The sequence below is a fragment of the Acanthopagrus latus genome, chromosome 16, assembly GCF_904848185.1.
Source record: "Acanthopagrus latus isolate v.2019 chromosome 16, fAcaLat1.1, whole genome shotgun sequence".
NCBI lineage: Eukaryota > Metazoa > Chordata > Actinopteri > Spariformes > Sparidae > Acanthopagrus > Acanthopagrus latus.
Window position 1 is genome coordinate 14357574 of NC_051054.1, and position 21427 is coordinate 14379000.

The 21427-nt window shown below is 42.6% G+C and overlaps 2 long non-coding RNA genes across 2 annotated transcripts in view; both read right to left on the bottom strand.

Moving 5' to 3' along the window:
* Positions 1–166: 166 nt before the first annotated feature.
* Positions 167–1482, bottom strand: LOC119004731. Its single transcript, XR_005070286.1, has 3 exons — positions 1450–1482; positions 666–813; positions 167–247 (listed from the first exon to the last, which is right to left on the bottom strand). It is a non-coding gene; the product is annotated as an uncharacterized LOC119004731 (long non-coding RNA).
* A 5123-nt stretch (positions 1483–6605) lies between these two features.
* LOC119004729 overlaps positions 6606–21427 on the bottom strand; it is a 29877-nt gene continuing 15055 nt past the window's right edge. Inside the window, exons 2-3 of the long non-coding RNA XR_005070284.1 lie at positions 19927–19996; positions 6606–7729 (exon numbers count right to left, since the gene is read on the bottom strand). This is a non-coding gene — a long non-coding RNA (uncharacterized LOC119004729). The remainder of the gene's footprint in view (positions 7730–19926; positions 19997–21427) is intronic.

Consider the following 21427-nt stretch of genomic DNA (forward strand, 5'->3'; position numbering starts at 1 on the left):
CAGTAGAATCACTTTGCTTCCCATAATAATTTATCAGAGCGATCAGAAATGTTTGTAGCACAACAATTTATCCACTCTGGCTTTAAAACAGAACATCTCGAAAACAGCAGGAAGCCAGTTGATCATCGTTATCAATAATAAATCACATTAATTGTTGCATACATAAAATATAGCCTGCATATTAATTGCGATGAAGTCGCTTCACTGCTGATTGGCCCGTTTGCGCGCCCACTCCATCACTGCGGCTCTGAGAAGGAATTTGTTGACAGACTCAGTGACGAATGTAAATAAAAGAGCAAGAACAGGAGCCTTTTATGTAATAAAAAGATAGACACACACGCAGAAACTGTTTTCCAAATGAATTATACAAGAGGCATTTGAGTCGAGCATTCTGTTTTTTAGAAAACGTTTTTATTTATGCAGTTACAGGATCTGTGATTTTTCTGTCTCTGCCTTCAGATGTATTTCTTTTACTATGCATTACAACAATTTGCTCATCAAGACACATCTGTTAAGCATGACAACACAACAGCAATGACAATGATTTAACACCACAATTACCTCAAATAATGGTATCATTTTATTTCTTATTTGTTGGACTAGTCTGTTTTGGACCTACCTTTTTTTTTATTAGACTAGAGATGCTTCACTTATTGGAAACTCACTTTGTTGTCTTTGATGTGTAGCCTGGCCGTTGTTGGTTTCTCGCACCATCGCCACAACAACGTGATGAGCAAGTGTTGCATCGGCCCGCGTTTCTGTGAGTTGGATCACTCATTGTGGCCTCTGGTGTTTAGAGATCATCTGTTGGGGCTTTAAAAAACTATTTGAAGTTATAAGGATAGAATAGCTCATGTTGCATCAGCAGAGTTCCTCCAGCCTTAAAGTGGATCAATATTTAGCAATAATGAATTGAATGTTAACTTGCGCTTGTGTTGGAGCTCTTGTTTTGGGGTCTTGCTACTCTCTAGTGGTCAGGAATGATAAAATGCAGCTTTAAAAACGAGTTTTAAAGCCAGAAGTATGTAACTTTTTTACGCTAAACATTGTTATGAAGAAATGGGTTTTGTTTGTAGTTTGCACCTACATTATGTCTGACAAATTGTTAGAGGCCCGGGATTTGTATTTACGAATGTGGCGTAGCACTCAGAAACTGTCGCAAAATCACACAAAATAGCAATTTAGAATCCATCTGATTTTACAGGCCATTGTTACGTTTCGGACAGGGGTCACGGGTTTGGGAATTAACAAAACACTGCACAAAATCACAAAAAGGGTCAGAGAAAAGTGGTCCCTCGGTGTCTGAAACGTGGCAGTGGGAGTAAAACGCGCAGCCACCCACTGATCTGTCAGAATGATTGACAGACAAAAGGACTGGACCCAAAAAACAAAGGTGGAGTGGGAGACACAGAGCACGGGGGAAACAAAGTATATGGAAAATTCACTCACTTCAGATTTTGTGTTGACTCCCTGAAGACAGGCATCCAACTGAGCAGGGCAAGTACAACCCCCCTATTATATATAGCCTCCTGGCTGACTGATTCCAGTCAGCTGAGGGAGAACATCACAGGTGCACCCAATAGCTCCTCATGACCTGTGACCCAGAAATCTCTGCTCACAACAGGACCTTGGGGAATCTCTGATCTTTGCCCATAGCACCATCACATTCACAACTTATTAAATTGCTTAGATTACGTTTCGTTAGGCTGAAAATAACGCATCAAAACACGTCGTTTTACCTGTGGAATTCTGTCGAGCAGTCTTTGGTGCTGATGTGGACTCTGAAGATGGTCTTGTTTGTTGTTTCGGAGTGCACTTTACATCAGTAACAAGTCATCAAATTCAGTTTCCTATTCACACAGCTGAGGTGCGCAGCCTGTGCTTGGCGCCACTGTTTGGAGCACAATATTGTTCATCAGTGTGGATGCTCACACCGTGATCATTACAGTGGTAATTATTGGTGTTGACGTCTCTTTATCCGGACAGAACCAATGTTAAATCGAGCTGTGTTTGAATTCTTATTTTGGGCGCTCGCAACCCTCGAATTGTCAGAAATGACCGAATGCAGCTTTAACGCTTTTCTTTTTCAGCCATTAAGTCAGCAGAATAGTTCGTGCTGCCTCGGTGGTGCTGTTTCCAGCCTCACCGTGGACCAATATGACAGCCAAAAACTAGCCCAGCTTGGCAGTTACAGACAATAATTAAAAACTGAATAAGCAATGAATTGGCAGTTAGCAAACAACGTGAATGCACATCTGCGAACAGCGTGTACTGAATTCGCTTTCATTTAAATACTGGCCCCTAGCTCTCCGCTTGTTTGTTCAGCCGAAAACCATCAGGTGTCATGGATTCGACATCTGGTGTGCTGACTAGCAATATCTGAACCCAATTTAGCTTGTAATCACATTGGCCGGAGAGCGGCGTTCGGTTAAGGGCGCTGTCCAAAGAGGTGCACTTGAGTGGCCGCTGGCTGGAGCGGCCGCTGGCTGGACCGGCCTGCTGGAGGGGGGGGGCGCGGTGATCTAAATCTATTCTGGTGCATTAGGGGCTAGAGGGTTAGTCCGTCAATAACACTGATGGAACAGTACAAGCCGAGGATGAGGCGGCTGATGACACGCTTCTAAACGTGGACCTTTTCCGCCCTGCAGTTTCCTGTAATTCCTCCTATAAGTTTTGACATTGAAAAGTACTTATAATATCCTGTTATACCGAGATGAAGAGCAGCGGCCTTTTTTAAACCACGCAACACTCTAATCCCATTTAAGTTGCAGCCAACACAAACCAGTGCCAAAATATCATCAAAACCAGGCGGCTTTGATGCGTGGGCCAAGGCTTTAAAGACAGAGGAATGTGGTAGTGGGGGCTAGTGCCAGGTGTATACCACAGTGTAATTAGGCCTGAATCGCATTAGAAAGAAGCATATAAAATAAAAATGTCACTTATTAGCAACATACTTCGAGTGCGTTACCGTTACAAGGCTTCAGATACTCCACGAATGATACAGAAGAAACCAGCATCAGCAAGCAGTAAAGTACAAAGGGTCAAACAACTCCTCCGCACATAAAAAAAAAAAAAAAAGAAAGGAAACATGTGTTCCGGGGAAGGTGTCAACAACTCGGAGCAATCTCAACTGGATAATGACGCAGAGGCTTTTAAAAAAGGAGGAGACCGGGGAAGCAGGCGTCGAGTCTTCAAAAGCGCGGACTGACCCCGAAACTGCTTTTAGCGGGCTCTGACAGCCCATTCAGCGTCCACACAATTCCAACTATTTTACGGGATGGGGCGGGGGGCCTGGGGGGGAACTTTCACGAGATTAAAAGCACTTCAACGCAACGTGCGACGTTTGCATGTGAATGGAAGCCATACAGGGAATGTCACATCGCTTATCTTTTGTATGAAACTGTGCCGCTCCTCTTGTCAGTGGCAAATAAGCACATTGTCTCCTGCTGATAAAAGGCAATCAAACAAAGTATATAATTGCGAAGTCAAGCATTAATAGCCTGTATAACTACCGCCTAATGTTGAAATAATTAAGAATGTCTCTTACTGGGGGACTGGCAATGCAATTATCACCTTGATGACTGCGCCATACAAAGACATTCAGAGGAGGCAGACGGAAAACAAGAGGAGAAGCAAATAAATGACGAGGATAATACAATTAGAACATGGCTGAGAGGGGAAAGGAAACAAAGGGGAGACAGCCTCAAGGCTTTTTCCGACAGGGTTGCCATGTCTACACACTTCATTTGCATCCTTATAATGTCTCACAATTACACTCGATAAGCATCCAGGGCTGCTCACGGAGCTCGAGCAGCCCTTACGTAACTATCTTAGCGTCCGTATTTCTTTCGGTCGCCTTTTAAAAAAACTCCTCTTCCCGTCTCGAGCCAGCCACCCGGCCAATTCAAAGTTAGCATCCGAAGCGAGCGCACGTCAAGCGACGCTTCTCCTTGGACATTTACTTTGAACCTCCATCATTCCGATTAGCCGCATTCCAGTGACAGCCAAAATGCCCCCAGGCAGTGAGTGGCGCGCTATCCATTGCAGGAGGTGCCATTTTTAGTTGCACCTATATTAGAAGATACCCGTGCTTGTAATGCAATATGCGGTACTTATATACAATAGTGGACGAAGTCATCGTCTATAGGAAAAAAAAAAAGGGGGGGGGCGAATGTTCCTTCCCTCATTTTGCATTATTAAAGGTGGAGATCAAATGAAATATTCAACAGATGATATGCTGCTTTAATATTCATAGAAATGAACTTTATATTAGAGAACACATTTTTATGGGAAGTAGACTGGAGGCCACTGATTAAATTTCATTGTTTGATCACTATGCAGGGACATTATGGGGTATTCCGAGGGCCAGCCGGTGCCCCCCTTTAGCAAACATTTAGGGGCGGCCTCTGAGGCCACGCCGGTTCACCGAGGCACATCACAAGTTTTTACGATACTTAGATGTGTTTCAAAACGTTTTATTTGGTGCCGGAAACGTTCTGTATTTGCATGAATATAAATGGGAGCTGTGTGTGTGTGTGTGGGGGGAAACGTGTAAGTCAAAGTATGTCTCAAAAAAGCAGCGGTGATACATATTCATATATTTACTGGCAAAGATGCCACCTTAGGCGATCATGACTCTGTAAATAGGAATAAATCAGATAGGTCCCCGTAGTGCACTTTCTGTACTTTTATATGCGAGTGTGGCTCTCATGTTGTTTTGTTTTATTTTGTTTGCTTGTGTTTACATTGGAGTATTAAAGAGTTAATTAAGTTTAAACCAAAAGCAAACACAAGCGCCGTTACGCAACTATCAGGAGAGAGCCCTCAGACACCGATTCGTTTCAGACTTAGATGAGATGTAGACTAGCTGCTACAGCACACGAGTTGGGTTCATTTATCCGTGTCTGTCTCTTTCTCAAACACACACACGCACACACACACACACACACACACACACACACACACACACACACAAAATACACTCCCTCTGGTCAAAGAGATCAAGAGAGGGGGGATTGGGGTCCCTGCTGTGACTCCTAGCAAGATGGCATTCTCCGAGGTCACGGAGGTTGCCTTAGTTCGTGTCTACCTTTAAGGGGACGTGAAACTCCACTCACAGTTTTCTAACAGTTATCTAATTGGATTAGGCCTCAAAGGAAGGCCCCCCTGCTTTTCATCCCTGGCTTTTGTCCATTCGCCTCAGCGCCGAACGGAGCTTAGAGGGCTCCAGACACTGAGGAGGACAGGCGATGGATTAGGTGAGGTATCCTGACCAATTAAGACGAGGCCAGGTGTCGTGCTGATTGCGGGAAAATTGAGACCTCGGGCCGACATGTGTCTAATTCCCCCGCTCTCTGCCCCGCAACCACTCATTTGCCTGTTCCGCCACACACCGCTTTCCTCTTCTTTCCCCTCCCCTCCTCCTAACCCCCTCCTCCCTCTGCAAAGGTAACCCGAGCTGCCTTCCCCTGACCCCTTCTCTTCCGTGGAGAGCTAATCAGACCCACCTGGAGCTCCCCAGGGCTCTGTTAGCTGCTGGCTCAGCTAGCAACAGCTGATCCAAAGAGGAATCCCTAGGGCGAGCGCCGCAGGCCCCCGGCACCCAACACACACTGACTCCGGATCAGCCAGGGAGATTTTCTGCCTGATGGTTCATTGAACCTCGAGCAGACTCACCAGCAAGCGATGATGAGGACGTGTGGAGTGTGTATGTGTGTGTATACACACCTGGAATGGGTGTCTAGAGTAAAGTTAGTAGGTTTGGTCCAACCCACATGGGGAAAACAGGAGCCCTGTGTATGTCAGTCAGCAAACATATATAGTAAGGACCTCTTATGGCAACATGTACATCTATGGAATCTCCAAAAATAGTTTCTTAAACACAGTTTTTTTACTTCTTTATTTTTTCCTAAATGGTACTCTGCACCTGCTGAAGATCTAATGTGACGGATTTTGGGGCAGAAATCTGATAGAACATTCATAATCATGTTTTCATGAGGGTATAATCACCTGAACCTGACAGTTGGTGGAATTAGCCTTTTATATCGACAGAGGGAGCAGCTCTGTTACTACCCGCTTGCACCAAGTCATCTTTGACTGGCAGGTACGGCAACACCACATGGACAAACCATATGCTGAACTGTGGGAATTTGTGAATTAGTCAGCAGTGCATGGTTGCGCCGCAGGTTTTCTACAGTAGCCCAGAATGGACAAACCAGACACCAGGCTGCAGAGAGGTCATTTTGGCCACCGTAGGTTGAGACATGGGGTGTTCATTTGGTTGCGATCTGCAAACACACTGCAGGATGACTAAATCCTCCACACTTTAACTTCGACTGGTGATGTCAGCGTTGAGTTTACAGCTTGTCCTCGCTGTCCCCCGGTGACTGAGAAATCAGTTATTGCAGTTTTAAATCGTTTCGTGGAATAAAAGCATCAAAGATGTGAGCGATGTGCCCAGAATACGCTTTACCAAGAAACACAACCCTACGATCTCCAGTGGTTTCGTTTTCAATGTGCGGCACTGTTGGCAGCCATGTAAATCAAACAGAAGTAATGTATATGAATGTACATATGTGCTTTTGCTTTATGCTTTTTGTCTTTAATCGACAGAGGGCACAGGCTCACTAACATCACGGTCAAGCGGCTGTCACATGCAAACACCCGTCATATTCGAAAATACATGTTACACTGATTCCCTTAACTATTCATCAAAAAAAGTAATAACAACAACAGATTTCTTTTTCATATTATTTGGAGCATTAAATTATTCTAATATAGCCAAAGGCCAACTGAAATGGAAACGGCAACATGCAGATCCAGTCCATTATGCATTGTTAAACATTGATCTATGGTTTAATATTTTCTTCCCAACAGCAATGACAATGTGTTATTACCTTGACAGAGGGCCATAATGTGCGCTGACATGCCTGTGATTATTTAAATAAGCTGCGACGATAAATACGGCTCCACATGATCCGGAGCGCGAGCCTCGCAAGAGAGAAAAACGTGCAGACAGGGGAGTAAATTCTAAGTTTGGAGCCGAGGATATCTGATGTCGAGAGCGGGGAAAAAAAAATATCAATAAGGTGTATCAGAAAAGCAGCTCATTGTTTTGCTGAGATCAGACCCCGGAACAAAGCTCACATATAATATAACAGGAAATGAAATGAATGATTTAAGACTTTAACGTGTTACAGCAAGCCAAAATGTGATTATCCTTGTTGTCAACATGGAACTATCTAGCCCTATATGCCTAAGGCCTGAGGAGTTGGTAAAACTGGCAGGGCTGCTCATACATAGTTTAATCCCCACAGCTGTGCTGCAGTGCCTCTGTCTCTTTCTCTATGTGCAGAAGTTTCTTGTAAATAGTTACAGAAAAAAAAAGCTAAATCAACATCAGATTGTTGCTGGAAGTTTCAAAAAGTGGCTTTTCACGCCGCAGCGTGTCTCGGAGCAGTTGGCAACCGGCATTCCGCAGGGGGACGACGCGTGCACACATTTTCTGTTCGACTGAGGATGCGATAAGTATTCCCTTTGACTGAGACACAATAAGTAGCAAATCATCAGCTTAAACAAACATAAAAAAGCCCCTTGCCAAACACCAACTGTTATGAAAGGCAGCGAGCAGAGCGAGCATACTGGCATCCGCGGCAATTAGAGGAGAAGGGTTAGCGAGGACTCCGCCTGTCCCAGGCTCGCACGCCCGCTCCCACACCTGTTTCTGCTCCTGGGCCAAAGCAAAGAGAGGGAGAGAGACACACACGGAGATGGAGAGAGACACACAGATAGAGAGAGAGTGGTTACTTTGTCGCCGTGCCACCTTACCCCAGCATCGTCTAATGAGATTAGATGGTTCACTAATGAGCTCTACAGTGGGGAGAGTCAACTGTGAAGTGAAGGTCAGAAATTTCATCACCCAAATGTGCCGTTGGATTTCAGGAGTCATTAACTAATAACAAACAAATGATTTAAAGGGAAACCGGCTATGGTATTTTCTGTTGCCCCCCCAGAGACTTTCTCACTCTCCTTTCTTTGTTTTAATGAGCAATCTCGAGTATGAAAGTCAAAGCAAAACAACGACTTGCTGCACATCGTTAATTGATTCGTGGACGACGTGTCCGGTCCAATTTTAAAAATGTCAAACGCTTTTTTTTTTTTTTTTCTGTCGGAGGCCACACAGGTGCTCGACATTCTGAGTGCAGCGCTCATAAATGAAAGCTGGGAAATTAACTAAAGTGTGTGTGTTTTTTTTTTTTTCTGCAGATTCAGATCCGCAAATATAAACACGTTGCACTCCTTCACAGCGTGTACACAATGTGCTGAGAGCGACCGCGCGCTTTTCCAATAACTTCTCTCGATGCAATCTTTTTCTAGATGGCCCAGTGGTGAGGTAAGCATCAGAGCACCTTTAATAATGTGCTGACATCAAGTCATACATGTTTAACCAGGTAATAGAGGGCTGTAAAATAATGATCCATATTGGCTTTTAAGACAAGGTATTAATCTCCAGCATCCTTTTTGCCCCCTTTTTCTCTGCCACTTCATTCAGCTGGGGTTAAAACAGATTGACCTCCCTTCAAATGAAATTAATTGTTTTTTGGTATTCACTTTATTTGCCATAGGAAAAAAAAAAAAAAAAAAAAAAAGCTGCAAAGCTTGTGAAATGTTTACCCATAAGTCAGCATTTCCCGTTATTGGCACGCAACTAAATGTTTGCTCTTTTCTTTTTTTTTTTTTTTTGTCCCGGAAGGATTTCTTATTAGGTGTAATACCCTGTTAACCAATGATAAAATGAATTTCATTTCAGCAATATCAAGAAGATGTAATCAACATGCAATTTGCTTAAGTGCACAAAACTATCACTTTTTGTTAGCACTGCATATTTGCCGAAGAAATATTGCACGCCAGAGTGTATTAACGCGAGGAGGTGTGCCACGCATCTCCGCGTCAGACCTGAGAGATCCTTGTCACCACTATCTCCCCCTGTAATCTGTTTAATACTGTTTATGTCCGTCCAAATTGAACATGCAGTATGGAATGACTAATGTCAGTCTCATAATTTAGTCATAACAGTCTGTACCCTATAGGGGCCGTCTATGGATGCTCAGTCTATGAGTGCACTGCATGAATAGTGATCCATTCACCCCTCACCTTTAAAAGCCCCGATGGCAGGCACCATTCAGCTGCGAATGCTCTGTCAAGCCCAAACCATCCTTCAGATAAAACAATAAAGATCCTACATGGACATATATGAGTGTGTGTGTGTGTGTGTGTGTGTGTGTGTGTTCAGAGCTAGTTCCTGTTGCGAGGATGATCTCACTGACCCACATGCTGAAGGAGAAAGGAAAAGAGAGCGCTCGAGGTGACGACTTCTCCACTCACTTAGGGAACTTTGACTTATGAGGTGCACTGCATTTAGCCAAGCTAATGCAAGTGAGGGCTGTGCCATTAACCTCGGGAAAGTAGAGGCAGGCCTCGGCAGTATGATGCATTCAGATTGGCAGAGGACAATATTTCACCATGACAGGCATTACCAATGAATAATTAAGTGTTTAATATAATGATCTTGAGAGAGAGAGAGAGAGAGAGAGAGAGAGAGAGAGAGAGAGAGAGAGAGAGAGAGAGAGAGAGAGGACAGAAAGACAGAGACAGAGACAGAGAGAGGAGAAAATGGTAATTCCACAATTCATTGCCCTTAAATCCTATCTGGCATTATTACCCAGCAGCATTGCATGGGGGGGGGAAGAGGGCTTTTGTTGAAACAAATAGGTTTTTGATGGCTCCGCCAGAGAAGTAACGGTTATTAGGTTTGAGAACTCTTTCATGATGGAAGTGGTATCCTGCCGAGCGGAGATCATGAAATTTTAAGTGGGGAATTTACAGCAGAGAGACTGCGGGACAGTTAGGCCGTCTGGGCCATGCCTGGGGACACATGTGTTTTGGTGAGGCGTAATGCTGGTCTAATGTCGCTGCAAATAAATAGTTAACAAGCTGGAGATAGTTGTGCTTGTTGGAACTGCAGCCTTGGCTCACAAACATATCTTCTCTCTTTTCCTTTTTTTGTGTTTATTTTACTAGAAGAGATTCGGGTTTAGAAATGGAGTGACAAGTCATTTGGGAGAGATGAAATGCGTCCGCAATAGGGCCAACTCTTACTCTAACAAAACCATGTCAAGTAGCAGAGCCCACGAGAGAAGTTGTTCAATCAAATGCCAATAAGAGAAAAGCAGAAAAGATGCTGAGAGAGAGTAAAACTACCCGGGGTCCTCCAGCATGACTGGCACCGTGTCAATACAGTGCAGATATTGTGCTCGGTGCACGTTTGTCAGAAAAGCTGTAAAAGTTTTGTAGCTTGATATTTATCAGGCATCTCGGAGGCGTTACTGAGATCAGTATCTTTTGCAGAGAGCATGAGATAAGTTTACAGTGGAGCACCGGGGAAGGCTGCTTTTTTTTTATTTATTTATTTATTTTTTTAAATCATGGATCATGGATATGGATTTTCTTGTGTAACATGAACACATTATTGTACATGACCATTGCTGATAATCATACCCACAATTTGGCCAAGAACATCTTGGCAGGCTGTCTTAAGAGAGCTCAACGCTGTGTTCCTGCACATTGCTCACACTGACTGTTTGCCAGCAAAGCTTTTTTTTCAAGCCTTCCTTTTTTTTGGGCCCACAGAGCATGTGTGCTACAGTCCCATATCGGCTAAGCAGGCACATTTCCTGCTGAACCCCCTCACACATGGACAGCTTCAAACAATACTACTGTTTTGTTTTTGTTTTTCTTTTGTGTTTGTGACACTTCCAGAATTGTATTTTTCATTTTACAGGGGTTTTTTGTTATGACTTTCCAAAAGAGAAAGTCTTTGTGGGCACGGGGGCGAAAGTGACATTGCAAAAAATGTTTTCCATAATATGTATGTCAATAAGAAAATACTATTAAAAAGACAAAATTATAGAACATTTTGAAATGGCTCCATCAAATGAGACAAAACGTGAAAGCAAATAGCAAGTAGCAGTGGAAAAAAACAGCACTGCAGAGACAAATAGACCACAACTCAGTTTTCTTGTGTGTGCATGTGCATTTCAAAAACCTCAACGAAAGAGTTCTGGTTTTGTTGTCTACATAACCCCAAAACAGTTCAGTTCCAAACCGGTTCAGAGCCACAAAAGAAAAACAACTCAAAAGCCACTCCAGCTTTTACCGCAGACCGTCTCAAAAACAGCTTTGCCGAAGACCAACAACCCCTGGAGACAATCCGACTGGGAGGCCATACATCCAACAGATTATTCCTCTTCCTGACATGGCCTGAGAGACAAGGCCTGTGTTTTTGCCACAAGCTGGCTATGGCGACACAGACCTCACAACCGATGTCTGATGCTCAGGGTAAACCCAGCACATCCCTCCTCCAGTGACCGCAAAAAAAACCAAAACACTGGCGGTTCCGAGACACGCTCGCTTTGCACGCAGAGAATGCTTGTCACTAACTGCAAACAAACTGTGTCTCTCTCCGAGAACTGTTGAATCAGAGTAAATTATGTTATATCATTCTAACTTTCTTTTTACTATTTTCAAATGACTGCAAACAAAGTGGCATTTGCAAATTTCTCATTACAGCAGTATGTCTGCAATACTGTAATCCTGCTCGACATCCATCATGCTGATGTATCTGTCAGGTTTTTTGCAGCACACGAGTGAGGACAAGTAAGTAAGCGTCAGCAAATCCCAAAAAGTAAAGTGAATTTCCTTTGACTGACAACTTTTGGATAGTTCTATTACGTTTCTGAATTAAATGTACTCAAAGTTGAGCAAGCAGTTTTGGAGAAACTTAGTTGATTGTTGAGTCTCGTTCCTAAAGCATAAAAAAAAACCAACAAAAAAACCAGCATCCTTTTAGGCTGGAGGCTCGATCAGATCACTCTTGTTTGTTCCTGAGACTCATTCAAATATTGACCAATCAGCTGTCACTCTCCAGACTCACTCATCCCTGCTTGAGCTGAGGACCATTACTGCACAGTTTGATGTAGGCTACCAAGAAAACAAGAAGCAGTAAAACACAAATTACTTCAATTCTTCAAGAAGGAACATAAATACATGTAACTTTTGACTATGATTAAAATAAAAGCGAGATGCTTACAGTCGTGTTTTTCGATGCTCAGTCTCTGACCTTAGGAATACTGGTGCTGTTCCCCCTGAAGTTACAAACAGTGTGTCTGCATCTGTGTTTCACATCACAGAGATTTTTTTCCCCCTAATTTAAGCCCCTGTTTAAATCCAACATAACAAATTCTACATACAGCATCGCCTTGGCTTATAAATAAGCAGGAAGCCAGGAGCCAGGAAGACACAAATTACATAAAATTAGTGGAGCGTGATATCTCCGGTGTGGCCTTGGTGTGTTTGCAACCAATTGACTTCAATATCTTTCCTCAGAAAAAAAAAAGAAAACAAAAAAAAACAACAACAACAGATAAAACTAAGTGGCCAAACTTCTCAATCAATATTGTCCTCTAAAAGTGAGCCAAGGACTGCATTCACACATTTGCATGATTCACAGTCCACCCACGCCCTCTGAACACAATCTTACATGTCTGCAAATGCCCAGCAGAGAGCTAATATTTCACTCCTCACACTGGTGACCTTTGGCATCATATATACGTAGCGCTTGTTGCCTGTATGACAGATTCCCATGCATATTCATACGTACATATGGCCCGCCAGAATGAAGCCTGTCTACTTGCGGCAGACTCGGTAGAGCACACGAGGCAGTTCATTACTGAGCGTTCTCAATCGGGTCCGGTGGAACCCCAAGGATTTGCCTGTGAGGGGCTGCTGGTGGTGGTGGTGGGATAATTTTTTTGGTTGTATTTGCGTGTGTGTGTGTGTATGGGAGGGGGATGTGCCCATGTGTGTTTTGTTGTGGGATGCAGGGGAGAGTGGGATTGTGTTGAAAAAAAAAGGGGGGGGGGGATAAGTGTGTGTGTTTGTCTGTGTGTGGCAGAAGCGATGGCAGCAGCGGGGAAGTGTGTGTGTGTGTGTGTGTGTGTGTGTGTGTGTGTAAATGGTGGGGGTGGTACATGTCTGCGACCGTGCATGCGCTCGTGTCTTTGAGCGGGTGTGTGGGAGTGTGTTTGTGTGTGTTGTGGCACACGCTCACAGGCTTCTCTTGTTTGTGAGGTGAGAAGAGAGAGAAAAAAAAAGTGGAGTCCCTCAGCATGCCTCCACCTCCTCTTGCTCCATCTGCCCATTTCGCTCAGTTCTCCATAAATTAAAAACGCTCTACATCTGCTTTGGGGTACATTGTTAGTTGTGTGCATTCGCTGGTTCCTCTGTTTATGAAAAATTAAACACTTTTCTGCATTCGATTATTCCCCAACTCCCGAAAGCCCCCACTGCAGCGAACATCACAGGGGCCCGTGCTTCACCCCGGCATGCTGAGAAGAAGACCGTGGCATCATGTATGGGAGTGAGGAACATCTCAAGTAAAGTGAAAAAAAAAAAGGAAAAAAAAGAAGTAATTAACATCTGTTCATGGTAATAGCAAACACATGTGTGAAGCCTGGAAATGCCATTCAGCACTGGCATGATGATTTGCTTTCGCAGCAGTAATCCACCGCAGCAAAGACACTGACAAGGAAAATCAAGTGCGCTACATGTGTCGGTATATTAGCCTGAGCTGTGGTCTTGAAAGCGAGATGGCAAAAGAGCAAAAGAATGCCTCGTATTAACTCGATATAGAATCAATGGCCGGGGTCTGCACAACAGCAGCAACTGCTAAAAATGAAAGCACTTCCGCCGCTTCTTTCCCTTCAACTGTCAATTATACGGTCCCCGAGTGCTGCCAAATTCCCAAAACGCGCGGGTTGTTTCCTCCCCTAAATGGATTCGCTGACAAAAAGGCCCGGCCTCATGAAATATGCTTTCCTGTAAGTCACAGCATCTGTATGCAACAAGATGTGTGGCTGCAGATGAATAGACGTTTTAAGGGGACAGTGGAGCTAATTGGGACAAAAGGGACCTGCAGGGTGCCCCCCTTACAGCAGCCAGCCTTGACTGGAATAATGAGTGTAATCAGAGGTTGTGGTCACAACGTTGCCCTGTACAGAACACCCAGGCCACTGGGGAGGACCTGTGTTTGTCTTTGACATCAACATGCAGGGCTCCAGGGCAGTCATATTTGGCCATGGTTTGGTAACTGTGAGCCTTGCAGCAGAACAGGTGTAGCGTGCCGACGAGGCCATCAATCTCTCACTGGCCTGTCTCTGTAGGATTCAGGGTTAATTATCGTCAAATAAGCCATTAAGGAGAAAGATGGAAGCGCAGAGGATGAGGGGACGCTAACCTTGGCAAGAGAGGGACAGCTGGGTGGTTGAGTTGGGTTAAGTTGGCTTTGATCATGTTGCTAGGGCACTGATTCATGTTTGCGTGAAAATCGGATTCCTGGAACTCTATGAGAAAAAATAATTGCCAGAGTAGAATGGCACTCAGTAGAGCGCAAATCTCCACCGAGGCCAACCAGTCCACTCAATCAAGCCTCATTCAGCATCAAATAAAGCATATTCAACCACCTAGATCCGGAGTTTTATTTGGATCTGCGTCGAATTGTTGGGTTTTTCTTTTTTCCATCAAGATCCACGCATTAATCAAGTAATCACGCCAAGCATATGTTGATCAATGCTCATTTTTCTTAGTTACTGCAAGCTAGTTTCAGGTTACCAATTTACTAAATGGGGTTGAAATGTCTTAGCTTGTATGGAGTAGAGCAGCAAGGAATTTGCTTGAAAAGAAATAGTTGTCAACTATGTAAACAGGAAGTGACTGTAGAGTAGGAATAGAGTAAGAACAGTAAAATATATGCTAATTGGAATAAGTAAAACCATATTTGTTTATGCTAATTAAACCAATGCTAAATTGTTTACATTTCATTAGTGTTATGTTTTGCAAATAAATCTATTTTTTGCTATTTTTGTGAAATCAAATTATAAACAAATATTTCAATATTTATCTAATATCTCTAGTCTTAATCGTTATTACAGTATTTTGATCAAGTGGCAGTCCAATATGTCAGCCATATTCTATATAACAATAACATGCCACTCTACACCTGGCAGTCATTGAATCTTGATATTAAGTGACAAATAATCTCTGTGTAAGAATCAGTTTGTGCGATGGAAATAGTTTTAATCTAATGATCATTCTGCTTATGTAATAAGCAGTAATATAAGTTTGAACTTACAAATAGTTGGTACGACTGTCTCCTCGTGAGCCTGGAGATTTGATGACATTTGTCTGAGAGTATGATGATAAACTGTACAATAATCTGAGCGCGGTGTTGGGGTTATCAAGAGGGTACACATGTTCAGGTAAAAAGTAATGACCAGAAGCATCAAAGGTTTAAGTCTATGTTAGAATCATATAGATTCATACCTATATAAAACACCCCCAGAAAGTGCTCCTTTTTATTGCAGCCCACCTTTAGTCTTAAAAGTATCCATCTCATTTTAGATTACTTCATAATGCATAAATGGAAAATGCCATTAGGGGTTTCTTTTCATGCTCTTAACATATTAATTGGCATTGCAGCGAATGTCAGATCATACAGTAAATTGTATCCGGCGAAGTCAGTGACACCTGACCTATTGAAAATTTTACAGTGTGCTTATACCTTCATTTATCTACTCAATGTGCCCATGAATATTTAAGGGTGACAATTAAACCCCAGCTGACCCGCAGGATGGAGCCGGACCAGTGCTGTCAAAGTGAGGCAGCATAAACGCGCCCACGCAATCACACTCATCAAAAACACGAAAATGCAACACCCCACCCCCCCCAACACACACACACACACACACACACACACACACACACACCTTAACCGTGTAAACAAAATTGCACAAAGGCACGGAAGCTCTGTCACAATGTCACACGGTCACAGTGACACGGCCCGTGCGTGACAGGCACATCACATATGTGTCATGTTTATGGGGGCATCAACATCCGTGGTTTGTGTTTTGTGTATGTAAATGTTTGGGCAGGGTCAGAGTTAATGCATGTCAGTATCCAGCCTCACCTTGGTTTGGTGATGTAGAGCAGAGTGTGTACGGGGGTAGCGACACTAAAAGTGAATACTGAACACTGTAATAGCATGTTGAATAAAAACAGGACCACAATGTGCTATGCAGCTGAAGTGGCTCGCAGAAACGGCTGACACATTTGCAAAAAATGATGTTAAGTTAGAAAAAAAAAAAAAAAGGAATGTCAGTGTTAATGCCTTAAAGCCACTTTAATCAAGACTTTTACATTAACAATGGATCATGATCAGTTTCTTATGCTGCTAAACCCACAGAGAATTAAGCCCGTCTCCAGACTCTGCAGTTCCTCGCAGCTCTACAGACATTCAAGGGTCTTTTGGTGCATTTTTGGTTCACTCTCACTGCTCTCATTTGTGGAAATTTCAGGCACAGCAGGCAACCAAAAAAAAAAAAAACAACCCTCTAATGTGTGCACCAAAGAACAGACAGTCAAACATCACAGCTAGCTGGTGAGCCACATATTTCCCTTAGGAGTTGGTGGAGACCAAATATAGAGCTAAAAAGAGAGTAAATATTGGACTCATATCCACCAGTGGCCTGTCCATATTAAGCCATACATTTAAACTAGTTACTTTGATACTGAAGCTGAGTGTGTTGATGTTTGTTCACACCACAGAGATGTAAGGTTCATCTGAACTGCTTTAGCATAAAGTCCAAACTGACCAAAATATTGTCACAGAAAATGTCATTTTCACTTCCTTCGGCCAACCATTGAAAACCACAATGCAGTGTTGTCTTTTATGTCTAGTAACTGTCTTTGAACACTTTGCTCGGAATAGCGAAGATGCTAATGGCTGGCATAGCTACTGTTAATCACCAAACAACAAAAAATAGGTATGTAAACTCAGGCAAAGCATTATAATAGGAAGCAGCAGATAAAGTTGTAATACAGAAAGTCATCAAACCCTATAGCTTTGCTTGGAAACACTTTGACATTAGTGTCCAATATCACGTAAAGTGATATTACCCACTTTGGTAGCCTTGTAATGTCATGGTGACATTAGTTTGTATGTTTTTTTACAGGGATTTGGCCATGCCTGAGTGCCAAAAAAATTTGTAATGCCACTATTTGATGGAGGACTAGGGCTGTCAACAAATATTCTAAATTCGAATATATATTTGAATATTTAAAAAATGGAGATTTTATTATGAATATTAATATTTGACTGTGGAAAAAAAACACATCAGCAGCTGCTTAGTGAGTGGGCGCACTGCATGATGGGTCAGGGACAGGTCACAGGAGTCGCACGTGCACAGCGTCACTCACTGCTTAAAGTGGGATGCGACAAATCATGGCAGATGCAGATGGCAGGGAGAAAAACGAATAGGCGGAAAGTTCAGAGCCCAACCTGGCAGCAGAGCGAGTGGTTTGGACTCCAAGCAAGCCCCGTTTGGAAATACTTCGGATTTTGGTCAGTAGACGGCAAAAATGCGGAGCCTTGAGATAAAGTTGTATGCAAGCTGTGTAAGCTACAGTTAGCTTACCATTCCACCATTAGTAACATGAGCGCACATCTCGAAAAATGTGCACCCAAATGTGCAGCCACGTCTCGACTCGTATTTTTCACCGCCAGCCACAAGCTCTTTGTCTGAAGCATGACAAGAGGCGTGCACGAAGAAACTTGCGTCGTTCATATGCAAGGACATGAGGCCGATCAGTATCGTTGATGGCACGGGCTTCAGAGAGTTTTGTCAAGAATTGGAACCAGCCCTATGGAGGATCTCACATCCATTGAGGGCTAGGTGTAAGATTTGGGTTGGAATTTATCCCCATGTTGCTCGGGTAACCCATGACATGTTAGTAGTGTGTAAACTCCCTACAGTGTGAGAAAAACACAGCTCCAAATGAATACTAACATTAAACATCTGTGAAAAAAGCTTGATAAACTTATCAGACATGTACACAATAAGACGATACCGTCATGTTCACAGCTTGTTTCTGCTGCCTCCAAGAGGCCCCAAAACATCAGTGAATGCAGGGTTTAAGAAAAAAAAAAACATCAAGTTGCTTAATCTTTGATGACACGATCATTGGGCGAAGATATCAACTCCCTCGTAATTGAACGAAAAAAGTGTTTGCAAAACATCTAATTATCAACCGCGAGGGGCCATGTCAAAATTGAAACTGACACATCCCGGCACTAATAACGTACGGAGTTCCACGGATGTCTTCCTGATGTCAAACTCTCAAGCCATATCTGATGTGATGCCGCACTAACAGCATGCCATACTCCCTGACAGATATCCATACGTACAGCCTCAATGCAATAACCATCACATTATGCTTGAGTGATCAGGCTGATTTAGGATATCTCCCTGCAAAGTGCCCATGCTGTCACCTTATTTTCATCTCCAAACCTGCATTAATGCATTTGTCCAATGAATATGGGTTATACACCGGTCTCGGTTTTTAATGACGTAAATAATGCAGCATTTCTATTGAAATTAAACAGTCTTACGCGGATGTCAGCTTCCTTACTTTCATATCCAGGCTGAGCCACAGTGTCTATAGGTCATATTACTTTTTCAAATGGTATGAAATATAAATGAACCAAAGCTTTTTCTACCCCCCTAATCACTTTCTTATATTTTTATCACAGTGGCCATGAGGATGGAGGGCGAATGACTTCCCATTCTAATCATATCGCCATACCCCCAGGTTAGATCCTCCATTTTGCATACCAGGAGAAAATGGCATTGAAAGAGGGCCTTGATATAACATAAGTGTTAAGGATATGTAAAAATGACTCCATTTATTCATGCTTCAGCTGTGCATTATGTCAAATTCAAACCCATCAATCATACAGAATCATTTAAGACAAGCCAGATGAGAAACTTGATCAAACTTTGTCCCGTCTGTCAACAAACTTTCCTTGATCGACTGGTTCTGCTCAGACGTGAACTCTATTACCTTCAAGCATACCACAAGCATCCATGATGCAACTTTTGAAGGAAAAAAAAAGCGCCAACATTTTCTTTAAATTTCTTTCACATTCTGACACACCCATTCTTGATTCTCTTGAGGCCTAAACGCAAGTTTCCATTTATGAGAAATGTCTGGTTAGGGATCTATCATTACGACAATCACGCTCGCACTGTTGTATCATTTCCTCTGAAACATACATTTCATCTGAAGGCCCATAGACTGTCCCAGGGCCAGTATTTTCAGATACACTATTATTTTGCACAAACGGTGATCTCCACAGGCAATCTGCATCTAGCTGTGGCTGTGCGTATGCCGTGGGAATAGAAATCAGACACCTGTCGTTTTTTTTTTTCCTTTTTTCATACCACAGCTACCAAGCAGCCAGGCATATCAAAGCAGCAGAGTGAAAATGTCTCCTTGTGGAGTAAGAGAAAGTTAGGTTGTAAAATAGGGAAGGTATTATGTCTGTCAGGCAGTGGGGACTAATATAACTCTCCTCCTTGTTGCCTCCATCATCACTGACATCTGGGACAGTAATCATACCTTAAATGGAAACACCAGGATGATGACAGCTTTTTGGATTCATCATTTTCTCTAAATACGTCTGCAGTATATTATTTTTCAGTACAATTTTCTGCAAGGTACAGATTACATCTGTGGAAGAGTGACAAGAGAATATGCATCTACGAAAACAATAGAAACAGGACTTAGAACCCTAACGCTGCATCTTATTTCCATTACATTCTGAACATAATGCAAAAAAAAAAAAAAAAACCCAAATAAAATCACAAATGTAAGGCATACATCACCCCGATTCTCTCTCTTTATCATCGCTTTCTCCCTTTCCCTTTTTAAAGTCTGTTAAAAGCAGCTGTGTGACAGTGAGGTGTGAGTTACCAGCAGTTTGGATCGGTCTGTCGTCTAAATTTGTCCCAGGAGGATGGTTTCAAATGTGTGATTCCAGGTCCTGGGGGAAATAACAGCAGTTGTGAATGCCATATTGACAATGTTCCCTGCCCCTGTGTTGTCACTGTAAGATCGGCATCCACCGTAAGGCACAGGGAGAAAAAAAAAATGGTGTCATAGGGTCACAGAATTGAATCCATGGAAACTGAAAAGATGAATCATGAGAAGACCATGTAAAAGGAAAACTGTTTTTATGGCTTAAGTAGCACAAATAGCTCCGTAGCAATCCCTAGGATTTTTCATATGTGTGATCAGATGGGGCCACAGAAGATCTTGGGGTGGCACACCAAATTCAAAAATCCATTACTGGAAGTCAGGAATTCTATTATGCCGATGTAGTATATAGACTACGGTAGTTGAACATGTCAATATGGGGGATAAGAGATAGCATACAAATATACATGTTTATATATTTATATTACTGTTAATGCCCACATTCTCAAAAGAAGACTGAGACCAGTACAGTTGACATGAGTTCCACAACAATCTTTTAAATTTATTTTTGATCGCTCTGATAGAAAAACGTCATGTGCGATCAATTAACTAGTGGTTTTATAAAACAGGTTGCTCTCCATATTACTGTCTCTCCTTGGCGTACCACTCTGTATGAAAAAGGTTGGTGACCCCTCGAGTTGGTGTTATTTGCATGTGACTCAGGCGAGATGGTCCACTGGAATGGCTTGAACTGACTGAAAGATGTGGTCAAAAATAAATCAAAGTTCTACAGAGGTTCTATTCATGTGTGTTTGCATTAATTCTTCATTTACCTCATCGTGATATGAAAGTGTCAAGTGTATTTTTTAATCACACTACTTTTAGATTGGGTCAATATGTTAAATTTAATTTATTTTTGATGACTCATCTTTCACTCAGGGGCAGTTACATAAACCTATAATACATTTCCATAGACTGTACGAATATAGTTGAGGTTGAGGTGAAGGGAATCTCCAACAATTTCACACATTAAAGTGTGAAGTGCAATATTTTATATGTAAAACAATAGCAAAAAAAACACAGTATAAAGCCTTTTAGGCTGCAGATTATGCTGTATGTATCTGATAAAAAAAAACCTCCAGTGATGTTGCTTAGTGGCTTAATTGCATTGTGGGCAATGTAGGCACGTTTTGAAAAGCAGTCAACACTGGTCTGCCTATGACGCTGTTGGACTCATTATGGACGAAAAACGAAACAGATACAGCAGAACTCGAGATAACAACTTTACTATTCCATGCATTTTCCTTCCTTTACAAAATCAGATGCCTACATTACCCACCATACAACTTCCAACATCCCAGAAAGGCTTTATAGTATGTTTTCATAGTGCATCCTGTTGCAACTGAGGGTCGCAGCGGTATGTCTCACTGTATACAGTCTACAGGTTGGACTTCCATTTATTCTGCAGCATTTACACTGCTTATATTACATATAAGAT